Source organism: Nansenia antarctica (assembly GCF_963989245.1).
Source record: "Nansenia antarctica genome assembly, chromosome: 6".
Classification (NCBI taxonomy): domain Eukaryota; kingdom Metazoa; phylum Chordata; class Actinopteri; order Argentiniformes; family Microstomatidae; genus Nansenia; species Nansenia antarctica.
Genome location: NC_137676.1, coordinates 64,885,753 through 64,890,693, shown reverse-complemented (window position 1 = coordinate 64,890,693; position 4,941 = coordinate 64,885,753). Strand labels below are relative to the sequence as shown.

General features: G+C 42.8%; 1 protein-coding gene across 1 annotated transcript in view; it reads left to right on the top strand.

Annotated features, from left to right (window-relative positions):
* Positions 1–7, top strand: part of gatb (glutamyl-tRNA(Gln) amidotransferase, subunit B) — a gene marked incomplete at its 5' end in the record, with an annotated part of 24,558 nt that extends 24,551 nt beyond the window's left edge. The window contains 1 exon segment of the mRNA XM_080534759.1: positions 1–7. This exon segment is cut by the window's left edge and continues 568 nt beyond it.
* Between the last annotated feature and the right edge of the window lie 4,934 nt (positions 8–4,941).

The following is a 4,941-nucleotide window of genomic DNA, read 5'->3' as shown; positions in this document are numbered from 1 at the left end:
AGTGAGAGTTTTATCCTCTTTGTATGTGTCCAGTCATACGATGAGACAGTCAGTGAATGAGCGCCACACGGGCAGAACAGGAGACAGTAAAATAAAGACATCGAGTAGAGCCGTCCCAGAATCCCACAGCAGTTTGGAACCCGGTCAACCAATGACAGCGCTAATGGAAGGATGGCCCATTATGAAGTGGTTAGGGAGGACCTGGAAAGTCGCTGGGGTCGTTATCGCTGTCCTCTAGATAGCGCTCATATCCATCAGTGGAGTAACGGAGCATACAAACACATTACAATCAGCGTCTTCTTCGATACTCCCTCTTTAAGATGGATGGGAATTACTTGGCTGCGTTAGACTGCGGTGGACTCTGAGTGAGCAAGTGGTGAGCGCCCCCCTGTGGAATGCAAGTGTAAATGAAGTTGAGAGTTGTACTTGAGTTGTAACAGACACTGACTGGGGTTGAATCTCAAAAGTCTTTCCTCACTTCCTCTCCTCGCCTCCTTTCCCAAATCCCATTGGAGGAGGATGTCTGTGGCCCCTCCCATCTGACCATCTCCTCCAATGGGTTTTGAGAAGGAGGCGAGGGAGGAGGAGTAGAGGAAAGAGTTCTGAGATTTGGCCCCTATCTCAGTGCCAGTGGCCTACCCTACCCTGTCGATGTCATGGTTACTGAGGGAAAACAGGGTGGCACTTCACAGGTCAGCAGTAAGAACTGTTCAACACCAATAGCATCATAATATGCAGAGTGTATGAGGGTATAGGGGCTTATTGTTACATAGGTACTGGAGCTCCCGCAATGAAGGAAGGAGGGAGGGATGGATGGATGGAGGACGGTTGAGAGAAACAGTCCTGCTCCTGGTTCACATTATGACCTTTAACCCACACGCAAGGACACTTACTCTCCGATCACAATTGCCCTCAAACAACAGCGTAACGTTTTAGACGACTGTCGTTTTAAATGACGTCAAGCCTAAGCGTGCTAATTCTAATACGTCCCGAGAGGCCGGGGGTACACGTGATGCCTGGTTAGAGCGACGGTTGAGGTTTTTTTCTGTGTGTCCGTTGGGCCCAAACCACAGCTGACCCCATTCCACACACCAACTTTGTATCTCCACTATTTCGCCAGAGATGTGTTAGTCACGCTATTCAAATGACTTTCACTGTGGTCTCTGGACCGTGAAATGTGATCACATTAGAGCGTCTTACTACAAAGAGTGAGAGAAAAAAAACGAAGATTATTTTTAACGCTGCCAGCTCAGTGTGATTACAGAGTGTGCTGATCATCGATTTATGTATTTAAAAGATGAAGAACACGCATTGATTTGGGGATTTAAAATTTAAAAAAAATGTGATGGACATTGATACTCATTTGATATGTCATTTCTTTCCAGGGGTACAGTTAAAAGAAATCACGTATCACAGCTTGACAATGACGTAATCAAACAATTCACCTGTTATAAAACTAAATATATAGGTAATGTCATGTCCCATACATCCTTCTGTCCTGGTGTTTCTATTCAATACAGTTCAATAGAATGAAGTAGGGACCGTTAAGAGCAGAACTGTAAGAGCCTACATACTGTAACACAGCCTATAATTGCTGGTTTATAAAGAGGGTTTGGTGGCGGCCTCAATGCCTAAGAGGAACACCTAGTTCTGAACAACACCTGACAGGATAAAAGCCAGTCAGAAAAGGATTGTTTACTAAACAAGAGTAGCAGAGTCTACAGCGCAACGCACCATTCAAACCACCTCTGGCTTAAGAAGAGGAAGAAGAACATGTTTGCATGTACTGGAGATGTACTGGAGAGGTACATGTGACTGTAGTGTAGGCCTACCCCTGAAGACGGTTTTTGAAAAAACACACACACAAAAATACGTATTATCAGGCAGAAAAGCACAACACCCAGTTGACATTCCACTTGTTTTCATTTGACAAGAGATGTCTTTATTGAAAGAGTCATGCCTTGGTACCTCTGACATTAAAGCAAACAAACAGAATACACACTACAGCAACCTGACATGGTCTTCGGTCACCTAAAATGGAGGGCACATATATTAGGTACAGTATGGTAAAGGACACGCTAGTATCTTTGGAATGAAACCTCTAACTGAAACAGAGAATGCTGCCTCTCAGGTGCCCCACAACATTTAACAAAGACAAATAAAATGGAGCTTATCACCAAATTTAGCAATGGCATCAATCATGACTCCATACCTGTCCTGCTAGTGGACTAGTTCTGTAGAGATGGTGTTAACTGTTGCATAGACATTCATCACCTGCTTATTACAGAGCAGACACCAGGCACCAAGAAAATGTATTAAAAACAATATTATGCACCCCTTTACAAGTACATCCTGCAATGATGACCAGATTTGACAGGCACATGCTTTGTAACAAATTATCTCCTTGTGTTGAAATGTAATCATTTCATGTAACAAGTAAAATGTATAAAATCTCCATTAAATTAAGTCTCCATTAAAATCAAGGCAATTTATTTGAAGCTTACCCTTGTCTTGCTCTGCTGTGTGAGGGCTGAACCTGTTTAGAAGCACGCACTGCTAAATCAAATGTGCTCAACAACCAATAAACCAACAGTGATCCATCCCACCTCCCCAACCTGACACACACATACAGACAAGACACATCCATCCCACCTCCCCAACCTGACACACACATACAGACAAGACACATCCATCCCACCTCCCCAACCTGACACACACATACAGACAAGACACATCCATCCCACCTCCCCAACCTGACACACACATACAGACAAGACACATCCATCCCACCTCCCCAACCTGACACACACATACAGACAGACAAGACACATCCATCCCACCTCCCCAACCTGACACACACATACAGACAAGACACATCCATCCCACCTCCCTAACCTGACACACACATACATACAGACAAGACACATCCATCCCACCTCCCTAACCTGACACACACATACAGACAGAAACATGCATTCCCTAATACAAAGAAGAGCAGAAAAGACAAGGACAACTGTTTAGAACAACTTCTGTGAAAAAATATGGCAATAGAACCTCTCTCTACAAAAATAGTATATTACTTAAATACCCTTCCCCATCTGAAAAACAATTGAATAAAGTATTCTTAAACCCCAAATATCAATAATGATTTTCATAGTGTGCTGTTTCTTTGAACATTTCTCTTACAAGAATATACATATGCTAACAGTACTATCATAAGGCGTAGACAGCGTGTGCATGATCACCCTGGGGGGTATTCCAGCAATGTCGCTAAAGGAAAATCCTGGTTTAAGTTTTGCAAGATTTGTCAAAAATAAGCCTAGATTTTTCCTTTAGCGACATTGATGGAATACCCCCTTGGTGTTGCTGCTCTAGTCTGATATGTAAAGCTCCTCCTAGACATCAACAGCACGTGCATCCAGTGGACAGGAACTGTTGCACCATGGGAAATGGTGTTCACTGAGGGCTGATTAAGAAAATGAAGTCAGTAGTGTCCCCAGTAACTCCATAGGTACACTTCTAAGTTGAAAAAATAAATAAAAAATACTACCTTGAATCTAATGTGCATTTTAGAAATATATATATGATTGAAAATGTGTCTTTTAATTAAATAACTCCTTGGACAATGTTCGTTTTTGATTTGAGGTATTAAACCAAATGGTTTGTGTACATTGAGCCAGATTCAAGTGAATCTAAGTCATTAGGCCTCTGCTTCAGTGGGTGTGTGACAGAGTGTGACCTGTGAACACGAGATGCAAGAGTAGCCCCCTCAAATTGGTTTCTACTCCTGCCACCAACGTGCTTACCAAACCATAGACGAGAGTGTTTAGAGAGACGCTAATGAACCATTGTACTCTCGATCCAGAGTGACATTCTCAAACTGCATCATGGGAAATGTAGGATCCTCACTGTTAGTGTATTCAGTTCTGAATGTAATCCCGTGGTACGATACCAACAAGGCAGCACCAGTCGTGTCCACATAAGGCCACTAAATTAGTAACAAGCTACAAGTCCACACAATGTCGTTGTGGCCATCGCAACTTATAGACTTTGTGCTATGCAGATCTGTTTGTGCTATCAAGGCCTGTTTGTGCTATGAAGATCGCTTTGTGCTAATCAAGCAACTTGTATTGCTGTCATTATCACGCAAAAGCTTGTTTAGAGCGACCAGGCTAGACTAGCAGAGCTGAATCCGACCCAGGTCAGTCCACTGATGTTGATGCGTGTGATATTACAGGCTCAACCGGGCCTTAAGGGAATTACGGTGGCTTCCTTTGTATGCCACGTCTATTGACTTCTATTGACATTGTTCCTCCCATTCACAGTCTTTGGTTTGGAGGTGCTTCCGTTTCAGCATTATGATTGGTTGCTGCAGGGTTTCCACTGTAGGCCACTGTTGCAACTAGGTCACAGCTCTCACCAATCACGTGACGTCACATTTGCATACAACCTTCTGTGCTGAAGGTGCGAGAGATGAATTCAAGAGGTGGTACTGTTTGTGTTCATCAGGATCTGCTGTTTATATTGATTTGGAAAAATGGATTAGCCTAAAATATATATATATATATATATATATATATATATATATATATATATATATCCTTATCTTTAAAAAAAACAACCTCAGGGGAAGAGAGAAAAGTGTCAATCAATCCGAGAGGTATATTCTTCATCAAGTAACGCAGGAGGAAACATGTTATAAAACCTTTTTAAAAAGCTTTTAAAAGTTGTTTACAAATCAGATAGGACACTACAGGGACAGTGGTGGAAATAGAGGCGGGGGGGCGGGCAATCCACAGGAACTGGGTTCCGGGGGTGAACTTGTTGGTAGTGGCAATATGCCTATCTATCACCAATCACTTTGCCCCTAGACCGACCAGGGCCCCATTTCCATTTTGTGTGTGGACAGGACTCATCCGAGATAACGTTACTATGGTTACG